Source organism: Pseudophryne corroboree, chromosome 3 (assembly GCF_028390025.1).
Source record: "Pseudophryne corroboree isolate aPseCor3 chromosome 3, aPseCor3.hap2, whole genome shotgun sequence".
Classification (NCBI taxonomy): Eukaryota; Metazoa; Chordata; class Amphibia; order Anura; family Myobatrachidae; genus Pseudophryne; species Pseudophryne corroboree.
Window position 1 is genome coordinate 608,677,623 of NC_086446.1, and position 23,182 is coordinate 608,700,804.

At 47.3% G+C, this 23,182-nt stretch overlaps 1 long non-coding RNA gene across 1 annotated transcript in view; it reads right to left on the reverse strand.

Annotated features, from left to right (window-relative positions):
- Nucleotides 1–2,264: 2,264 nt before the first annotated feature.
- The window catches only part of LOC135056425 (uncharacterized), a 49,373-nt gene continuing 28,455 nt past the window's right edge, over nt 2,265–23,182 (reverse strand). The window contains exons 2-4 of the long non-coding RNA XR_010243978.1: nt 4,180–4,239; nt 3,892–4,104; nt 2,265–3,002 (exon numbers count right to left, since the gene is read on the reverse strand). This is a non-coding gene — a long non-coding RNA (uncharacterized LOC135056425). The remainder of the gene's footprint in view (nt 3,003–3,891; nt 4,105–4,179; nt 4,240–23,182) is intronic.

Here is a 23,182-nt window from a genome sequence, read left to right on the forward strand (position 1 = left end):
GAATTCCCGTGTTGGGACTTAGAAAAAAACCCCCCCACAAATCGGTAAAAAAAAATCGATTTTTTTGTAAATATTGGCCCAGATAGGGACGGGCCAAACCTAATAACAGAAAATGGTTAAAAGAAAAGGTGGAAGTGCTGGAAGAGTCTATTACATTTTTATTAAAACATTAAGGTATGTAATACCATAGATAAGCACATATGAAAACACAGGTAATGGTGAGCAACCTAAGTTTTGTGAACACAATGAACCAAGCTGCTGGCAACATTAAAATACGAGTTGTACGAGTTGTAACACATTGGGGTATATTTACTAAGCTCCCGATTTTGACCGAGATGCCGTTTTTTCTTCAAAGTGTCATCTCGGGAATTTACTAAACTCAAATCACGGCAGTGATGAGGGCATTCGTATTTTTTTGGAAGTTCATGTTTAAAATTACGAATGAATACACCATCGGTCAAAACGCGGCTGTTTAGGTATGAATCACGGTCATTTACTAACCATTCGTATTTGTAATGTCTACCGTGAAAATGCATTTGCGGTCGTGAAAAAATACAAATCGTAAAAAAGTCCTAAAAAAAAAAGTAGACCTGCTTTTGAGAAGCGTGTTTACATGTGTATTCAATTATCCATTAGTCACACCTGAATGTTTGGCCCTATAAAACGGTCCAAGGCACATTTTGAATATCTCTCACTCTGAAATGGCGGCTGTGGTGTGTGCTACCGATTTTTTGGTTGCTGGGGGATACCTGAGAGTGCTCCATGACTCTTCAATAAATCAGGGCCAGGTAAGTGAACATGGTCAGCAGGTTGAACAGGTGCCGCGGAGGCTGCGCCAGCCACGATTTTTTAGGGGACGTTTAAACTTAAACGCATTGTCTGATGATAGGGTCATACAGATGTTTCGCCTAAATAGAAACAACATTTTCCGTCTGTATGACCTTGTCAAACTGGGACTAGACCCTGAGACAGCACGCTCTCGCTCTGTCTCAGGCCTGCACAAACTCCTGGCTGTGTTACACTTTATGGCTACTGGGAGCGTCCAGGCTGTGACAGGCGACGTCATTGGTATCTCCCAGCCCACCTTTTCAAAATATTTGAATCAGGTGAGTTGAAATATATATACACGTCTATGTCTAAGTGTTGCTTCTGTTAGGTCTTAGAACACAGTATTGTATTGAATACAGTCATGACACTCACCTTATATTTATTAATGTCCACTCAGGTTTTGGATGTCTTGGAACCCCATATAAATGCCTCTATCTGCTTCCCTACCCAGGAGTCACAGTGGCATGCTGTCAGGGTAGCTTTCTATGAGCTTGCTGGCATGCCCAATGTGCTGGGGGCCATAGATTGCACACATGTTGAGCTGAGACCACCTCGGGGCCGCCAATATATATATATACCAATCGACATATGGACAAATCCACTAATGTCCAGGTGGTTTGTGATGCAAATCTAAAAATTATGAGTGTGGTTGCAGGTTACCCTGGCGGCTGCCATGACTCCTTCATCCTCAGTCAGTCATCTCTCTTCTATAAATTTGAGGACGGACAAATGCCTGATGGCTGGCTGCTGGGTATGTTCCAAGTGTGTTGTGTGTATGTGTGGTAACTTCAAACTCCATTGTTTTTTAGGGTAATTAATCATCATACACATGTACTAATGTTGCCTATATCTGTTTTTCAGGTGATGGTGGTTATGGCTGCTACTCTTGGCTACTTACTCCATTGTCCCAACCTGATTCTCCTGCTGAACACAGTTATAATCATGCACATAAGTCTACGCGGAATGTGATAGAAAGATGTTTTGGTGTGCTGAAATCACGGTTTCGGTGTCTGGATAAATCTGCTGGCCTTTTGTTGTATAGTCCCTAGGATGACTAGGATTGTGTTCTGCTGCTGTTTTCTCCATAATCTGTGTTTGAAACAACATCTGCCACATGATGATGGAGAAAACAGTCAGCAAGCAGAGGAGTTAGAAACATCTGGTGACAGTGTGAGTACAGATGTAGGGAGGCAGGTAAGGCAAGAAGTGATTCTGCGGTATTTTTCCCGTAAGTTTTTTTATTTTATAAATCACCTCGACTAACCACTTTGATTAAATGTATTGTAGGTGTGAATGTGTGTTTTGTTCGTTAGTGTTTGCTCTTTATACTGGTCTGTACATTTGTGCTTATCATATTCCAAAAAGCATTGTCACTCATTACCCCATTAAACCATACACACATAGCGTGTTTTACAATGATTGACACGGACACTGGATTTTTAGTGAATACAATATTATCAATTTTATTGTGTTACACAAATTTCATGTATTAATAATTTTTTTTGTTTTTGTGTGCTGGGTGCAGAGGTTTGACCAGGGTCGTGGGCTCGTGTTCTGCTTGAGCGTCGAACAGGGGAGGTAACTGGGGTCTGGCTAGGGGTAGTGGTTCTGGAGCTGGAGCTGACTTGTTGTGCTGCCAGCACAGTAATGCTTTGGCTGAGGTTGTGAATACTGGCATTCAGCTGATTATTTGTGGCAGTGTTGCTGGCCACATTCCGAGACAAAGTTTCATTCACTACCTGGTTGTGCTGGATGACTTGTATTAGGGCTTGTTGCTGCCGCTGTTGCTCATCGATGATTCACGTTAAATTGGCAAGCATTTGCGTGTTGTCCGCCCTGATTTGCTCCATTGAAGTAGCGATTCTGCCTACCTGAACAATCAGTCTGCCCGAGTTCCGACTAATGCGCGGAAGATGATGAAGGCAGACTGGCAAGGTGTTGTGTGTGTGTGTTCAGGTAGGCAGTGTTTTGGGCCTGTTGTGTGGCCCAACTGGTCCAAAAGTCTTGGGACATTTGTTGCTGGGGTGGAGTTGGGATCAATTGGGGGCTTAGGGAGGCTTGGGGCATATCCTGCTGCTGGGTTGGCTGGGTAGGATCAACGGGCGTAAGGTGCAGTGTAAAGGTTGGCTGTTGTTCAGGTTCCTGCTGATCGTCATCGCCCATGATGGTTGGTTCTGTATGGGGTTGACAACAGGCACTGTTTAGTTATAATTAAATTTCTTGGCTTGTACTAAACATGCCATACTTAATAATACTCATGGTTTTTTTTTTTTTTTAAAAACTAGGAATCTTTCCGTAACAAACACATATGTGCCTTCACAGGCGTGCACAGAGACTGACTGGCGGGTTCCGCACCGAACTTCCCCCCCTCCACAGCATTATAGTGTTCTCTCACCTCCCCTGTCCTGGATATAGACTGCTCACCTGGACGGGCCAGAGGAGCGGACCAGGTGAGCAGTCTTTATCCAGGACAGGGGAGGTGTGAGAACACTATAATGCCGTGGAGGGGGGGGGGGGGTTAAGTCCAGTGCGAAACCCGCTATTCAATTTCTGTGCACACCTGTGGGCTAAATTTACTAAGATGGTAGTTCAATTTAAAATGGGATGTTGGCCATAGTAACCAATCAGACTTTAATTCTCAATTATTTTGCACCTTCAAGAAGATAATTCCTGGAATCTGAATGGTTGCTATGGCCAACATCACATCTGAAAATGGGTGCTGGATTTTTTAAACAAAAACACATGTGCTTGTTGATTGACATTATGGCCATGAGTAAGAAATTTTAATACATTATTTGTATTGACACTACACAAAGAGTGGTGCAGCTGAAAAAACCATGAGAAGACCTAAGGAATTGTAAAAACAATGATATGTGCAAGGTGATAAAGGCACAAGGCAACATATACGTTTTTACATTTCAAATTATTAATCTTACACTTTTTGGCAATATAACACCTTGCACATATCAGTGTTTATTCTAATTATTATGCCTTAGCCATGTTCATTCATAGACGACACTGTGTCAAACTTTTTAAATTTGTTTTTTAAAATTCTTTACTCACCAGACAGCTGAGGTGATCGTGGCTCATCACTTTGTGGACTTGCCAAAATTGCCTGTGGTGGCTGGTCCAACACTGCGGAGATGCGCCGCCTGGGTGGTGAAGATGGAGCTGCAGACTCAGACTCCACACGACGTGTCTTACTGGGCCTCCTAGGTAAACTCACAGAGCCCTGTGATGGGCGCCTTAGAGGAGGGCGGCTTGCAGAAGAAGAACCTATGTGAAAATATTACCATTAATATTTTGTGCTTCTATGTGTTTGCAGAATATGTGACTACAGTGAATTCTTACCTGCATTCCCACCATCTTCATCAGTTGGCTGTGGCGTGTCTGTGGTGCTTCTCTGGCGTACTGTTGAAAAATTTGGCAAAACATTATGACCATACTTTGAATACTCATTTTTATCTGAAAATCCTTATTGTGATGTAAACATCTTGAACCTAATGTTAAGTAAACTATTTTATGTTTAAGCTATTCTGGATTACTTAATTGGGTGTGTATTCTTCAAATAAGATGGTGTTGCACTAAATAATCCATATCCAAAGGTTAATTCTGCACAATATTTTGCATATAAAATGAAACACCAAATTTACACAAACAACATAAAATTAAACACAAAAACACACAATAAACATCAATAACAAAAACTAAACAATATTTAATAAATGTTCTTTTAAAAAACAGTTAGGGACAAGCAAGATCTCTGATTATGTATTAGAACTACACATACCAGCATGCACTGCAACAGATGTACCATTCACTAATAACAAAACTCAGGCAATGCATGATGGGACTTGTAGTTTGGAAACACCTTTACAGCTACAGGTTGCACAGGCCTGCACTACATCACCAACACAATGGCCCTCATTCCGAGTTGTTCGCTCGGTAAAAATCTTCGCATCGCAGCGATTTTCCGCTTAATGCGCATGCGCAATGTCCGCACTGCGACTGCGCCAAGTAAATTTGCTATGCACTTAGTAATTTTACTCACGGCTTTTTCATCGGTCTGGCGATCGTAATGTGATTGACAGGAAATGGGTGTTACTGGGCAGAAACAGGCCGTTTTATGGGCGTGTGGGAAAAAACGCTACCGTTTCCGGAAAAAACGCAGGAGTGGCCGGAGAAACGGAGGAGTGTCTGGGCGAACGCTGGGTGTGTTTGTGACGTCAAACCAGGAACGACAAGCACTGAACTGATCGCAGATGCCGAGTAAGTCTGAAGCTACTCAGAAACTGCTTAGAGGTGTGTAATCGCAATATTGCGATTACTTCGTTCGCAATTTTAAGATGCTAAGATTCACTCCCAGTAGGCGGCGGCTTAGCGTGAGCAACTCTGCTAAAATCGCCTTGCGAGCGATCAATTGCACAATTGATCAAGGGTCGCACCACGTTGGGCCGCCCAACAAAGTCCAACAGACCGAGTAGAATGGGCCGTAATGTGAACAGGAGCTGACAGACCAGCCTTCACATAAGCATGCGCAATTACCATTCAAATCCACCTGGCCAGGGTCTGCTTGTGAGCAGGCCAGCCACGTTTGTGAAATCCAAACAAAACAAAGAGAGAATCAGACTTTCGAATAAAAGCAGTTCTCTTCACATAGATATGGAGAGCCCGTACCACATCCAAAGACCGCTCTTTGGGAGACAAATCAGGAGAGACAAAAGCTGGAACCACAATCTCCTGATTAAGGTGGAACGAAGAAACCACCTTAGGTAAATATCCAGGACGAGTCCTAAGAACCACCCGGTCACGGTGAAAAATCAGATATGGGGAACTACAAGACAAGGCACCCAAATCCGACACTCTTCTAGCAGAGGCAATAGCCAGCAAGAACACCACCTTAAGGGAAAGCCACTTAAGGTCAGCTGAACCAAGAGGTTCAAATGGAGGCTCCTGCAACGCCTCCAAAACCACCGACAAGTCCCAAGGAGCCACAGGCGGGACATAGGGAGGTTGGATACGCAACACACCCTGAGTGAAAGTATGAACATCAGGTAAAGTCGCAATTTTTCTCTGAAACCACACGGACAAGGCCGAAATATGAACCTTGAGGGAGGCCAGACGCAGGCCTAAATCTAGGCCCTGCTGTAGAAAAGCCAAAAGTTTGGCTGTACTAAACTTGGAAGCGTCACAATGGTTAGATGCGCACCAAACAAAGTAGGAATGCCAGACCCGATGGTAAATCCCAGCAGAGGCCGGTTTCTGGGCCTGCAACATAGTTTTAATGACCTCTTCAGAAAAACCCTTAACTCTTAAGACGGAAGCTTCAAGAGCCACGCCGTCAAAGACAGCCGGGCTAGGTCCTGGTAGACACAGGGGCCCTGAATGAGGAGGTCTGGGCGTTGTGGAAGTAGAAGTGGGTGCTCTGACGATAGGCCTTGCAGGTCTGAGAACCAGTGCCGTCTGGGCCACGCCGGAGCTATGAGAAGCAGATTTCCTATTTCTTGCTTGAACTTCCGAATTACCCTGGGCAGGAGTGACACCGGAGGGAACACGTACGGCAGCCGAAACCTCCACGGCACTGCCAGCGCATCCACGAATGCTGCTTGAGGATCCCTTGTCCTTGCTCCGAAGACCGGAACCTTGTGATTGTGTCGAGACGCCATCAGATCCACATCTGGAAGACCCCACCTTTCCACGAGGAGTTGAAACACTTCTGGATGGAGGCCCCACTCGCCGGCATGCACGTCCTGACGACTGAGAAAGTCCGCTTCCCAATTCAGGACTCCCGGAATGAATATTGCCGATATTGCCGGTAGATGGTGTTCTGTCTAACGTAGAATCCGTGAGGCTTCCTTCATTGCCAAACAGCTTCGAGTGCCGCCTTGATGATTTATGTAAGCCACTGTGGTGGCGTTGTCCGACTGTACTTGAACAGGACGGTTTTGAATCAACTGCTGGGCTAGGTTCAACGCATTGAAGACCGCCCGCAATTCCAGAATGTTGATCGAGAGGAGAGATTCCTCCTTGGTCCACCGACCCTGCAAGGAGTGCTGCTCCAGCACCGCAACCCAACCTCTTAGACTGGCATCTGTCGTCAACAGGACCCAGTTGGATATCCAGAAGGGACGGCCTCTGCACAATTCTCAGTCCTGGAGCCACCAGAGCAGCGACAGACGGACCTCCGGAGTCAAAGAGATCATTTGAGACCTGATCCGGTGAGGCAGGCCATCCCACTTGGCTAGAATCAGCTTCTGGAGGGGGCGAGACTGGAATTGAGCATGCTCCACCATGTCGAATGCTGATACCATGAGGCCCAGCACCTGCATTGCCGAATGTATCGACACTTGCGGACGAGAAAGGAAGCAACAAATCCTGTCCTGAAGTTTCAGGACTTTCTCCTGAGACAAGAACAACCTCTGGTTGTGAGTGTCCAACAGCGCTCCCAGATGCACCATGCTCTGAGCAGGGACCAGGGAGGATTTCTTCCAGTTGATGAGCCACCCGTGGGCTTGTAGAAACCGGACAGTCATATCCAGATGACGCAGGAGAAGATCTGGGGAATTTGCCAGGATAAACAAGTCATCCAGATACGGCAGTATCCTGACCCCTTGACGGTGGAATACCACCGTCATCACCGCCATAACTTTGGTGAAGACTCGCGGAGCCGTTGTTAAACCAAAAGGTAACGCCCGAAACTGGTAATGGAGGTTGCCAATAGCGAACCTCAGGTATTGTTGATGTGACACTGCTATAGGAATATGCAAGTAAGCATCTTGTATGTCCAGGGAGACCATGTAGTCCCCAGGTTCCAAGGCCAGAACTATAGAGTGAAGGGTTTCCATACGGAACTTGGAAACCTTCACAAACTTGTTCAGTGCCTTGAGGTTGAGAATGGGCCGGGAGGACCCAATCGGTTTTCGGGACTAGAAACAGCGGAGAATAGTACCCCCGGCCCCTCTGAGCAAGAGGCACCTGTACTACGACTCCTGTATCCAGGAGGGTCTGTACCACCGAATGCAGAGTGTTTGCCTTTGTCTGGTCCGACGGGACGTCTGTCTGGCAAAATCGATGAGGGGGTCGGTTTTTGAAGGCTATGGCGTAACCTCGAGTGACGACTTCCCGTACCCAGGCATCTGAAGTGGTCTTCAACCATTCCTGGGTATACTGTAGACGCCGCCCCCCCCCCTGGGATCCCCCAGGGGGAGGCCCGCCCCGTCATGTGGCAGGCTTATTGGTCTTGGCTGCTGGCTGACGGGCAGCCCAGGCTCTTTTGGGCTTCGGCTTACCAGGTTTGGAAGTGCGGGCCTGCTTATGGTACGCCTGACCTTTTGCTTTACCTGAAGGACGAAAGGGGCGAAAGGACGTGCCTTTGGCCTTTGACACAGAAGGAGCTGTATTAGGCAGACAGGCAGTTTTGGCAGTAGCCAAGTCAGCCACTATCTTATTTAAGTCCTCCCCAAACAGAATATCCCCCTTGAAAGGGAGTACCTCCAGGGTTTTTCTAGAGTCCAGATCCACAGACCAGGATCTCAGCCACAATATCCTGCGAGCAAGGACTGACGTAGTAGAGGCCTTGGCTGCTAGGATACCGGCATCAGAAGCTGCCTCTTTAATATAGCGAGAAGCTGTGACAATATATGACAAGCATTGTCTAGCATGGTCAGAGGAGATTTCAGCTTCTAACTCCAAGGCCCAAGCTTCAATAGCCTCTGCCGCCCATGTAGCTGCAATAGTGGGCCTTTGTGCAGCACCCGTAAGGGTGTAAATCGCTTTTAGTCAACCCTCGACACGTTTATCTGTAGGCTCTTTTAGAGACGTGACGGTAGTGACAGGTAGAGCTGAGGAAACCACCATCCTAGCCACATGTGAGTCTACTGGAGGAGGCGTTTCCCAATTCTTAGACAGCTCTGGCGCGAGGGGATAGCGAGCCAGCATCTTCTTTTGAGGCACAAACATCGTACCCGGGCTTTGCCAGGGTTCCTGATGTATATACACTAGGTGATCAGAGTGAGGTAAAACTTGTTTAATCACCTTCTGAAGCTTGAACCTATCTGGTTTATTAGGAGGAACGGATGGCTCGGGATCATCCGTAATCTGCAGAATTAACTTAATAGCCTCCAAAAGATCAGGAACATCCACATGTGAACTACCCTCCCCATCAGCTGTATCTGAGTCAGAAATTTCACAAGAAGAAGACAATTTTTTTCAGTATAAGCGCCAAAGTAAAAAAAATAAATATGATATATACGTCCCTTGGAGTTGTTCTCGTTGGGTTGATCCTCAGTTGTTCAAAGAACGTTCTCAATTGGTGTGGTTAATGTCCAGTGATTTTATATGAAAACAGAAAAAGCAGACATGCAATGTGTAGTATTGTTTTATACAATATTTTCTTTTCATATATAAAGTTGACCTGATCCCATCAGGAAAAAGGGAAACAATAGCATAAGTGGGGGATCTATATAGGTGCGTACCCCAACTCACACTAGGAGGAACGAATAGGTGTACAGAAAGGTTTCTTTAGATATCTTCACCCTCTTTGTGTGTCCTTCACCATAAAGTATGCATAGAAGAGCATACCTAAACTCACTTTAAAGTGGGAATGAGTCAGGTATATAAAGGTATCTTTTCTCCTATTATTGCTGTATCAAATGAAAGTGCGTACCACACTCACAGGACAAAAAGTGGAGATATTCCTATTAAGGTATCTTTGAAATCCACAACCATTTCAGACTTCAGGAAACCGATGGCTCAACGAATGTTTCGATTGCAGTGGAAGCCTCAGTGCTGGAGGATTTGGACAGTACAGCGTTTCCAGTGATTGTGGGTCCGGACCCGAGCGCGCCCGAACGTCATCATCCCACTGTCGGATTCTCGGGAGATTCGGATTCTATATAAGGAGCCGCGCGTCGCCGCCATTTTCACTCATGCTTTGGAGATGATAGCGAGAGGACGTGGCTGCGTTCTCTCAGTTTCTGTGTTCAGTGTGCTGCAAATATCTGTGCTCAGTGTGCTGCAAATATCTGTGCTCAGTGTGCTTGCAAATATCTGTGCTCAGTGTGCTGAAAATATCTACGTTCTCTGCCTGAAAAACGCTCCATATCTGTGCTGCATTGTAGTATATAGTAGCAGGACAGTACAGTAGTCCATTGCTCTACCTCTGTGTCGTCAAGTATACTATGATTCCATACCTGTGCTGCATTTTAGTTGTGCGCAGTATATAGTAGGAGGACAGTGCAGAATTTTGCTGACCACCAGTATATATATAGCAGTACGGTACAGTAGTCCACTGCTCTACCTCTGTGTCGTCAAGTATACTATGCATCCATACCTGTGCTGCATTTTAGTTGTGCGCAGTATATAGTAGGAGGACAGTGCAGAATTTTGCTGACCACCAGTATATATATAGCAGTACGGTACAGTAGTCCACTGCTCTACCTCTGTGTCATCAAGTATACTATGCATCCATACCTGTGCTGCATTTTAGTTGTGCGCAGTATATAGTAGGAGGACAGTGCAGAATTTTGCTGACCACCAGTATATATATAGCAGTACGGTACAGTAGTCCACTGCTCTACCTCTGTGTCATCAAGTATACTACAAAAGTTCAGTAAAATGACCCAAAAATCAAAATTAAAAGTGTCTGATGAGAAGCGTAAACGTTCCAATATGCCATTTACGACACGGAGTGGCAAGGAACGGCTGAGGCCCTGGCCTATGTTCATGGCTAGTGAAGCACTCATCCTCTCGCTAGAAAACTGCAGTGCCACTCCTAGATGGGCCAGGTGTTTGTGTCGGCCACTTGGGTCGCTTAGCTTAGTCACACAGCTACCTCATTGCACCTCTTTTTTTCTTTGCATCATGTGCTGTTTGGGGACTATTTTTTTAAATCTGCCATCCTGTCTGACACTGCAGTGCCACTCCTAGATGGGCCAGGTGTTTGTGTCGGCCACTTGGGTCGCTTAGCTTAGCCATCCAGCGACCTTGGTGCACCTCTTTTTTTCTTTGCATCATGTGCTGTTTGTGGACTATTTTTTAAATCTGCCATCCTGTCTGACACTGTAGTGCCACTCCTAGATGGGCCAGGTGTTTGTGTCGGCCACTTGGGTCGCTTAGCTTAGCCATCCAGCGACCTTGGTGCACCTCTTTTTTTCTTTGCATCATGTGCTGTTTGGGGACTATTTTTTAAATCTGCCATCCTGTCTGACACTGCAGTGCCACTCCTAGACGGGCCAGGTGTTTGTGTCGGCCACTTGGGTCGCTTAGCTTAGTTACACAGCTACCTCATTGCACCTCTTTTTTTTATTTGCATCATGTGCTGTTTGGGGACTATTTTTTAAATCTGCCATCCTGCCTGACACTGCAGTGCCACTCCTAGATGGGCCAGGTGTTTGTGTCGGCCACTTGGATCGCTTAGCTTAGCCATCCAGCGACCTCGGTGCAAATTTTAGGACTAAAAATAATATTGTGAGGTGTGAGGTGTTCAGAATAGACTGGAAATGAGTGGAAATTATGGTTATTGAGGTTAATAATACTATGGGATCAAAATGACCCCCAAATTCTATGATTTAAGCTGTTTTTGAGGGTTTTTTTTGTAAAAAAAAAAACACCCGAATCCAAAACATACCCGAATCCAACAAAAAAATTTCAGGAAGGTTTTGCCAAAATGCGTCCGAATGCAAAACACGGCCGCAGAACCGAATCCAAAACCAAAACACAAAACCCGAAAAATTTCCGGTGCACATCACTAGTTAAAATCCTCTAGCCGAAGTAGTTGAAACAATAGGATATTAGGATACTTTATAGGTTGATGAGAGTTTTACTGTTTGAATAAACTAATATTGTAGGTTCGAGGATTTATACCCTCCTGCTTGATGTATGTTTTATAATTGTAGATGTTTGTGATACAACTGTTTTAAAATTGTAACACCGTAACTGATTAGATTAATGTTGTATGGAGTAACCAATGAAATCCAGTGCTGCTAATGAGGCATGATATTTAAATGGACTAAATGGAGATGGAACACAACCCCCCGACGAAGTCCCTGATAGGACGAAACGTGTTGGTGGTGGCTAGATGACGTGGGCGTTGTGATGTCAACCGCTGGGTCCGGAGCCGATGAGAGAGGTTTCCCCGTGTGATCGGAGGAGTGACGGTCTGATCCAGGATGAAAGTGTCCTAAACAGTTACTTTTAAACCTCAATGTATGTGGATATGTACCGTTTTTATTCCTTACATAAAATTATATACTGAATTGTGCACTCTCCGTACCTTTCTATTCATTCCGGTGGCTCGGAGTGGGATTGAGCGGCACAGTGAGAAACGGACAGACTCTAATTCCGGATGGACATGGTGCGCAAGGACTGATAAATCTTGTTTGTATCTATATACATATATATATATATATATATATACATATATACACACACACACACACACACACACACACACACACACGGTGGTGCAAGTAGAAAACAACAAAAAATGGGCGTGGTCAAATGTCACATTGGGTGTGGCCAATGAAAATGGCGGCGTAATACACATATGACCCAAATAGTGCAGTGCCAGATACACAAATGCCCCCACAGTGCCAGATATGCCCGCACAGTGCCAGATACACATATGCCCCCACAGTGCTAGATATGCCCCCACAGTGCCAGATACACATATGCCCCCACATTGCCAGATACACATGCCCCCACAGTGCCAGATACATATATTCCCCCACAGATATGCCCTCATAGTGCCAGATACACATATTGCCCCATGTTGCCAGATATGCCCCCACATTGCCAAATACACATGCCCCCACAGTGCTAGATATGACCCCACAGTGCCCGATACACATATTCCCCCATGTGGCCAGATATGCCCCCACACTGCCAGATACACATGCCCCCACGGTGCCAGATATGCCCTCATAGTGCCAGATATACCCCCACAGTGCTAGATATTCCCCCACAGTACCAGTTTAGATATTTTTACCTGCATGTTGCCAGGGGTTTCATGTGCATTGCCAGGGGTTTTACATGTTGTGTCATGCTTTTTCCCAGGGGTATTATGATCTGGGATCCATGCTCGTTGGATTGCTCGTTGTCCAGGGATAGCTAGGGATGGCTGGCCACTGACCATCGATGTTATCCATCGATGGTGGCCATCAATGGATAACCCACCGATGGCCATCCCTAGCATTTGCAATTGCTGGTGGGCACTAGCCTGCGAGCACTATAATCCTCTCCCCTTCCTTCCTCTCCTATACTCCGCTCGGCTAGTGGAGTTTTCCAGAATGACGCGATGGCGTCATGATGTCATGACACGACTGCGTCACAATGCGATTGCATCATCCACCGTGTCGGCCGAGCGGAGTAAGAAGGAGGGAGGGAGTGGGGGAGCACTGGCATGCCCGGAAAATTTCCGGGGTTGCAAGCCTGCACAGCGCAGCCGACCCTGGAATTTTTCCGGGCATGCCACTGAAGAGGATAAATGGAGCTGGCTTTGGGCTCCTTGACAGCGGTGGGCCCCAGTGCACTGCTTGCACTGCCGGTAGTTCCGACACTGCGCCTGGACAATGAGCCTGGGCAATTCCAGAAATATTGCTTTCAAAATTCTGAAATGACAGCGCCCAAGAAATCAAGTGGCTTTGTGAATAACTGGTCATTGTTAAGGAAGGCTTGTGTCACACTCGCGGCGCTGCGGCTGCCGCGCTTACCGCTCCGGGTGCGCTGGGTCTCCCGGCGGTCGTCACCCCCGGTGGGCTCCGGGTCATCGCGTCTTGCTGGCGCTGCCTCCGGCGGGTTCCCGGGGTGTGGGCGCCGCCATTGCGCCCGGCATCCACGAGAGCGTGGTGAGCGGGTGACGTCATCGGCCCCTTCCACCAATCGGGAGAAGACAGGAAGTTCAAAGGCAGACGCTGTACAGAGCCCCGGCGCCTGAGTATCGTCTTTCCAATGATCACCAGTGCTAGCAGCGTTCAGTGTGTTCTCAAGCTGATAGTCTCCTGTGTTCCAGCGTTACAGAGTATCTTTCAGTGGGACATTCCCTGTGCTACCAGCGTTACAGAGTATCTTTCAGTGGGACATTCCCTGTGCTACCAGCGTTACAGTGTATCACTCAGTGGAACCTTTCCAGTGCTACTAGCGTTACAGTGTATCACTCAGTGGAACCTTCCCTGTGCTACCAGCGTTACAGTGTATCACTCAGTGGGACATTTTCTGCGTTACCAGCGTTACAGTGTATCTCTCAGAGGGACACCTCCTGTGCTTTCAGTATTACAGGGTATCCCTAAGTGGAACGCCTCCCAAACTTCCAGAGTTACACTGAATCTCAAATCCTCATTTATTTCTTCAGCATCACTTACAAGTTCTTCATTCTTCTGTGTGCTTCAACATCATTCTCAAATCTTCATTCATTTCTTCAACATCGCTCACAAGTTCTTCATTCTTCTGTGTACTTCAGCATCGCCCCCAAGTCTTGACCACAACTAATTCTTTAGCATTACACGTCGGTTACAACGGCTGAGTTCTGCATGAGGAAAACCTACATCCGGCCAGCCCTGCTCTGGCCCAGCTGTGGTTCCTCTTCCGGATCATCGGAAGAACCCCCGAGTTCTCAACACTCCCAACCCAGGTCAGTGACGGTATACTCAGGCCACATGGACCCGGGGGATCGGAACCCAGAGTCAAGCGCCATCCAAAACTTGGCTTCCCGAGTTCAGAGTCAGGAGGCGGCACAGAGCCAGGTGATGCAGTATCTCCAGGAATTATCCGGCCGGCTGGATCAAATTCAGGCCTCCCTGGCTTCAGTAGTTCCGGCTCCTGCTCCAGTACCCGCTCAAGTAGTCATCTTCAGTAATGTTCAATCCTCGTCTGGAACCAGGTAACGCCTTCAGCTTCCCACTCCCTCTCGCTATAATGGGAATCCAAAGAATTGCCGTGGTTTTCTCAACCAATGCAAGGTGCATTTTGAACTTCTCTCACACAATTTCCCCACGGATCGGTCCAAAGTGGCATACATTATTTCCTTGCTTGAAGGCTCAGCGTTGGATTGGGTGTCTCCGTTGTGAGAACGATCTGACCCATTGGTTTCCAGTTACACTAATTTCATCGCGTCATTCCGAAGGATTTTTGATGAGCCCGGCAGAATGACCGCTGCTTCCTCGGACCTGCTCCGAGTCCGTCAAGGCTCCCGTTCTGTGGGACAGTATGTGGTTCACTTCCAGACCATTGCCTCAGAACTACGCTGGAATAATGATTCTCTCAGGTCCGCTTTCTGGAACGGGCTCTCTGACCGTCTGAAGGACGAGCTGGTCACTAGGGATCTGCCGGATCCTTTAGAAGAGTTGATCTCACTCTGTGTCAAGGTGGATCTTCGCATGCAGGAACGAGGTCGCGAACGCAGTCGGTCGGATCGATCCAGATTCCGGCTTCTCCCGCCTAAGCAAACAGTTACCCCGAGTCCGGACGAACCCATGCAAATCAACCGGTCCCGGCTGTCCCCCGGAGGAACGACAGCGCCGTCGTGAGGGTAAACTCTGCGTCTACTGTGGAGCCGCGGATCACTTTATCAAGTTCTGCAAGTCCCGTCCGGGAAACGGGCAGGCCTAGCTTGTTCCGGAGGAGTCAAGTTAGGGGTTACATCTAAATCTTCTCTGACAGTGGATTGTTTACTCTCCGTGTCTCTGTTTTCTGAGTCTGTAGCCAAACCTGTTAAGGCCCTGCTGGACTCTGGGGCTGCAGGGAATTTTGTTTCTCTTTCTTGTGTTCAGAGTCTGGGTTTACAGTTACAGTCTGTCAAATGACCTATAATGTTGACTGCCCTCAATGGTACCAAAATATCTAATGGTCTTATTACAAGTCGCACAGAGCCAACAAGCTGCAGGTCGGAGCTCTGCGTCAAGAACATTTGGAGTTTCTAGTAATTCCGGAGATGCCTCACGATCTTGTTCTTGGTCTACCTTGGCTTAAAATTCACAACCCTCACGTCGACTGGAAATCGTCACAAATATTGTCCTGGAGTTCGTTTTGTCACTCTAGTTGTCTCACTCATGTTTACCCGCTCTGTGCATCTTACAAGTCGGATGAGGAGCTCATTCCGGAGGCCTCTCGGGAGTTCACAGATGTGTTCCCGGAACAGGCGGCTGATCAGTTACCACCCCATAGACCCTGGGACTGTCCCATTGAGCTTATCCCAGGGAAAATGCCGCCCCGGGGAAGCACATATCCCTTGTCATTACCCGAGACCCAAGCTATGTCGGACTATATCAAATCTAATCTACTGAAAGGATTCATTTGCCCCTCTACCTCCCCGGCTGGAGCAGGTTTCTTTTTCGTGAAGAAGAAGGACAGAGGGTTAAGACCATGTATTGATTATCGTGGCTTAAACGATATCACCGTTAAGACCAAATACTCTTTGCCGCTAATTACTGAGCTATTTGATAGGGTTCGTGGAGTCCATGTCTTCACTAAGCTCGACTTAAGAGGAGCCTATAATCTGATACGTATCCGACAGGGGGACGAATGGAAGACGGCCTTCAATACCAGGGACGGGCATTACGAATATCTGGTAATGCCGTTTGGCCTCAGCAATGCCCCTGCCGTTTTTCAGGTATTTGTAAATGAAATCTTACGAGATATGTTATACCAAAGCGTAGTGGTGTACTTGGATGACATTCTGATATTTTCTAAGAATCTTGCAGAGCACAGAGTACAAGTCAAAGAAGTACTTCTTCGCTTACGAAGGAATCGTCTCTACGGCAAGATTTCCAAATGTATCTTTGAGGTTCCTTCGATTCCGTTCCTCGGTTATGTCATCTCGGGTACGGAGCTTCGCATGGATCCGGAGAAACTCACTGCCATTCGGGACTGGACTCAGCCTCTCTCCTTGAAAGCGGTACAAAGATTCCTGGGCTTTGCAAATTACTACCCGAAATTCATTAAGGTATTTTCTACCATCGTTGCACCCATTACTGCCATAACCAAAAAGGGGTCTGACCCAAGTCTCTGGTCTTCCGAAGCTGTAGAACCGTTTGCCCGGTTGAAATCAGCCTTTATGTCTGCTCCGGTACTTCAACAACCAAATTTCTCAAAACCATTCTTCTTGGAAGTCGATGCTTCCTCAGTAGGCATCGGTGCCGTCCTTTCACAGTACTCTTCTGATGGGAAGTTACATCCATGTGGTTTCCATTCTCGTAAGTTCTCTCCTGCTGAACGAAACTACACCATTGGAGATCAGGAACTTTTAGCAATAAAATCTGCCCTAGAAGAATGGAGGTACTTATTGGAAGGTGCTAAACACCTAATTACTATTTACACTGATCACAAGAACTTGGGCTCATATCTCCAAGTTTTCCGGGCATCCTGGAGTTCAAAAAATGTGTGAATTTCTACGAAGGTCATATTGTTGGGACACCATGGAGAAGGATATACAAGATTATGTCAATTCATGTCCTCAATGTGCTCAGCACAAAACTCTTCGTCTGCCTCCTGCGGGGTTGCTTCGTCCACTGTCCATTCCTAAGAAACCCTGGACCCATATTTCTATGGACTTTATTACCGAATTACCTCTCTCCAAGGGTTACAATACCATCTGGGTGATCATTGACCGCTTTTCAAAAATGGCACATTTTGTTCCGTTGACCAGTTTACCAACGGCTCCCAAGTTGGCTTTACTATTTATTCGTGAACACTTCCGCCTGCACGGGTTACCTCGGGAGATAGTCTTTGATCGAGGGGTACAGTTCACTGCAAGATTTTGGAGGGCTCTCTGCTCAGCCTTACAAATAAAACTCAAGTTCTCATCTGCTTACCATCCACAAAGCAATGGGCAAACGGAATGTGTCAATCAAGATTTAGAGACTTTTCTCCGCGTTATCTCTCTCCCTCACAGGACGATTGGGTGGAACTGTTACCCTGGGCCGAGTTTGCCCATAATCATCTGTACCACTCTTCCACTGGTGAGTCCCCATTCTTCATTAATTACGGATTCTATCCACGAGTCCCAGAATTACCAATTTTTCCTTCGGAGGATGTTCCTGCTGCAGCTTCCACTATCCGGCACTTCAGTCAAATCTGGAGTAGGGTTCATGCTAATCTCAAGAAAATCTCTGGCCGCTACAAATTCTTTGCGGATAGAAAACGGCGAGCAGCTCCTCAATACAAAGTTGGTGACAGGGTATGGCTCTCTACCCGCAATCTTCGTTTAAGAGTACACGCTATGAAGTTTGCTCCGAGGTTCATCGGTCCTTACCCCGTTTTGCAAGTCCTGATCCCTGTTGTCTGCAAATTGGGATTGCCTTCCCACTTTCGGGTACTAAATTCTTTCCATGTTTCTCTCCTTCGTCCCCTCATTTTAAATCGGTTTAATTCGGAGTCTCCTAGCCCAACTTCGGTAAAGACTGAAGCTGGAACAGAATTTGAAATCAAAACTATTCTTGACTCTCGTTATCTTCACAAGAATTTACAGTATCTGGTAGAATGGAAAGGTTATGGTCCTGAGGAGAGGAGCTGGGTCAAAGCTTCTGAAGTCACTCCTCCCCGACTAGTCCGGATCTTTCATTCTAAACATCCAACGAAACCAGGAAAGTGTCCAGGGGCCACTCCTAGAGGAGGGGGTACTGTCACACTCGCGGCGATGCGGCTGCCGCGCTTACCACTCCGGGTGTGCTGGGTCTCCCGGCGGTCGTCGCATCTTGCTGGTGCTGCCTTCGGAGGGTTCCCGGGGTGTGGGCGCCACCATTGCGCCCGGCATCCACGAGAGCGTGGTGAGCGGGTGACGTCATCGGCCCCTTCCACCAATCGGGAGAAGACAGGAAGTTCAAAGGCAGACGCCGTACAGAGCCCCGGCGCCTGAGTATCGTCTTTCCAATGATCACCAGTGCTAGCAGCGTTCAGCGTGTTCTCAAGCTGAACGTCTCCTGTGTTCCAGCATTACAGAGTATCTTTCAGTGGGACATTCCCTGTGCTACCAGCGTTACAGAGTATCACTCAGTGGAACCTTCCCTGTGCTACCAGCGTTATAGTGTATCACTCAGTGGGATATTCTCTGCATTACCAGCGTTACAGTGTATCTCTCAGAGGGACACCTCCTGTGCTTCCAGTGTTACAGGGTATCCCTAAGTGGAACGCCTCCCAAACTTCCAGAGTTACACTGAATCTCAAACCCTCATTTATTTCTTCAGCATCACTTACAAGTTCTTCATTCTTCTGTGTGCTTCAACATCGTTCTCAAATCTTCATTCATTTCTTCAACATCGCTCACAAGTTCTTCATTCATCTGTGTACTTCAGCATCGCCCCCAAGTCTTGGCCACAACTAATTCTTTAGCATTACATGTCGGTTACAACGGCTGAGTTCTGCATGAGGAAAACCTAAATCCGACCATCCCTGCTCCGTCCCAGCTGTGGTTCCTCTTCCGGATCATCGGAAGAACCCCCGAGTTCTCAACACTCCCAACCCAGGTCAGTTACAGCTTGTAGTCAAAATCCATAGTCTTAAAGATTACACATATCAATGGCATTATGCATTTAGCCAGAAGTCACTTCCCATTGTATGTGTAATTGTCCTTTTTAGTATTCAGACTTTTGTTTATTGTACATGTAAGCACATGTGACCCTTCCTTTACTACTTACATTTCCAAATATTTGGTGTTAACCATCAAGTGGTTGAATGCCACTTGAGAAACAGTGCCTTCAGGCTGCCAGATCACTATCACTGCAAGGTGATTGATCTGGTTTATTAGCCAATGCCAGCAATACTATATTACTTTGAACGCTTCCCTTGGGCAATCATGTGCTCTCTGACTATTACAGTAGTCATAATTAAGCCACTTCATGTAATGTGATTTAAGTTATATACCATATGTATGGAATATTTTGCTTCTTGGAATGTCAAGGACAATTTATGGCAATGACAATTTATGTTACATTAATATTTTTGTATATATATCACCAGCATAATTAGCAGCTTTTAATTGGAAACAAACACAGTAATAAAGACTTGTTATATATATATCAGGGCAGGACCTGCTGTAGACCAAGTGGAGCCCAGGGCAAGAATTTCTTTTGGTGCTAACCCAACCTCATAGATAACACTGCCTCACTTACAGATCACAGTGTCCCCATTTCACATATCATACTGCACACCCTCCAGCTGTACCTTTTTGGCAGGTACAGTAACTTTTTTTATGGTCTGTACCGATTTTTGGCTCTCCAAACTTCTATTGAAACTATAGGAAAAGGGGAGTGGCCACGCCCCTTTTCGAATTTGTACCGATTTTTATGTGTAAAATGTTGGAGGGTATGATACTGCCCCACACAGGCCCCTCTTACAGATCACACTGACCCACACACCCAGCCCCCTTCCTCACAGATCACACTGGGCCTAATTTAACCTGATCGCTGCTATGTGTTTTCGCACAGCAGCCGCTCAGCTCGGAACTGCGCATGCGCTGGTGCTACAGTGTGCCGGCGCATGCCAGACCGCTGACAGCCATCTCAGCCCTGCAATAATAATGGGCCTTATTCAGACTTGATTGTAGCGCACGGCTACCATCAGTTACTCACAAGTACGGCGCACGACTACCATCAGTTACTCACCTACCTTCACAAGTACAAAAGCAGTGCACGTACTTGATGAGTAGTTCTCTACCTGTGCAGGTCCTGCGCGCTGGCATGGAGCTACCCGTCGCTGTCCCGGTCGCAGCGGCTGCGTGTGATATCACAAAGCCGCCACAGCCCAACCCCTGCACAGTCTGGGCACACCTGCATTGCCCAGACCACGCCCCTAAAACGGCGGGCAAACGCCGCTGGCCCGCCCAGCGACCGCCTCTGCCTGTCAATCAAGTCTGAATTAGGCCCATTATCTCACTCACAGATCACACTTTCCCCATCTCACAGATCATACTTTCCCCAACTCAAAGATTACCCTGCCCCACACAGGCCCCTCTTAGAGATCACACTGCACCCCCCCACCACAGATCAAATTGCCCCACTCACAGATCACACTGCACCGGCACCCATCTCACAGATCACACTGTACCACACAGGCCCCTCTTATGGATCACACTGCCCCACACACCCAGCCCCCCCTCACAGATCACATTGCCCCGCCCCACTCATAGATCACACTGCTCCCATCTCACAGATCATACAGCCCCACACACACTGCAATGCCCCCATCTCACAGATCACACTTTCCCCATCTCACAGATCATACAGCCCCCCACACACTGCAATGCCCCCATCTCAGAGATCACACTGCCCCACAGAGGCCCCTCTTACAGATCACACTGTGCTACACATTCAGCTCCCCCTTCCTCACAGATCACACTGCCTCACTCAGAGATGACACTGTCCTCGTCTCACAGATCATACTGCCCACTCAGGTCCCCCTTACAGATCATAGTGCCCCCCACACACAGCACCACTACCTTCCAGATCATACTGCCTCCACACAGTCCACCTTCACTGATCACACTGATCCTCATCTCACAGACCATTCTACCCCACACAGGACCCCTGTTTCACCCTGGAGTATTAAAACATTATTTAACTCTGCGATGCGTCTTCAGGATGGCGCCATGGTCCGCTCTCTCTGTGTCCTCACGCTGCTCATGAGTAGCATTGGGATCTGTATGTATGTGCCGCTTCCATGGGGTGTTGAGGCCTGTTCCCACTGCCATTGTCCAGCGCTTACCTGCACGTCATTTTGTCTCTGAGCATCACGCTTTATAGCACTCAACATCTCTTCCATTGCTCCAGGGTTCAGGCCTACTTCCTCCTAACCCAAGTTCCCTCCAAGGCATTGACATGGCAGCTGCCATGTTGGAGGAAGCCTCCTGATCGTTCTCAGTCATTCCAATCGCTGCATCCTCATCAGCTGATTACTGCAGCCAATCATGAGAGACTGATATAAAAGAAGCTGCTTGGCAACTCCCAAGCCGCCAGTGCAACATTGCTTCCTTAGGATATGCAGCTCTGTGCTGAGCTCCCTGATACTTAGGTGTCATTACCATTGATCCGGTTACTACTGGTTCCAGTTCAGCTTCCATTGCAGTTCCAGCCTAGTCACTACTAGTTCCAGTCCAGCTTCCACTATGGTTCCAGCAAGGTCACTACTGGTTCCAGTCCAGCTTCCACTCCAGTTTCAGCTCGGTCACTACTGCTTTCAGCCAGGTTAATACTTGTTCCAGTCCAGCTTCCACTCCTGTTCCAGCCGTGTTACTACTGGTTCCAGTCCTGCTTCCACTCCGTTTCTAGCCCGCTCACTACTAAAAACATGGTGGTGTGCTGTTGAACTTTTCCACTTATCCAGATACCAGGCCGTCACCATCTGTTTGCACACACCACCAGCCTCAAATGGTGTAAGCATGGGGGGGGGGGGACTATTTTGAATATACCTATGCACTTTGTCTATATACTAAATGCACTTTATGTTTTTATTTGTATAAGAAATCTAATGTTTATATGGCACCCCGGAAAGCCCACACGTTGGCCAGTGAGAGCAGCGCTGCAGTGTAGAAGCCGAGAGCCGGGTGAGCAAGACGTCACAGCTGGAGAAATTTCCAGGCCTAGTGAGAGGTGCGGGCGTTGCGGCCATCTTGTAACAGTAAAGAGCTGTTGAAACTGGTCCAGCAAGTAAATTCCTCTGTCCTAGAGTTCTGAGTACATTGAGACTGATTGTGACCTAAGCCACGGGCAGACCAGACACCACGGGGGTCATTCCGAGTTGATCACTCGCTAGCTATTTTTTGCAGAGCTGCGAACAGTCGCCGCCTATAGGGAAGTGTATTTTTGCCATGCAAGTGTGCGATCGCATGTGCAGCCGAGCTGTACAAAAACATTTTGTACAGTTTCTGAGTAGCTCTGAACTTACTCAGCCCTTTGCGATCACTTCAGCCTGTCCGGGGCCGGAATTGACATCAGACACCCACCCTGCAAACGCTTCGACACGCCTGCATTTTTCCAAACACTCCCAGAAAATGGTCAGTTGACACCCATAAACGCCCTCTTCCTGTCAATCTCCTTGCGATCGGCTGTGCAAATGGATTCTTCGTAAAATCCATCGCTCAGCACGATCCGCTTTGTACCTGTACGACGCGCCTGCGCATTGCGGTGCATACGCATGCACAGTTCTGACCTGATCACAGCACAGCGAAAAATCCTAGCATGCAATCAGGTCGGAATGACCCCCCAAGTCAAGTATCCAAGTTGTCACACGCTGTGCAATGTAAAGGGCGCAGAAGCATAGTGCCATCTCTACAAGTAAAGTCCTGTTAAGGGGTCAGTAACAGCAACCATCCCCCTGCTTTAACACTGTTGGGACATTAGAGACTGGGCTATTTGTAAAAAGTGCAAGT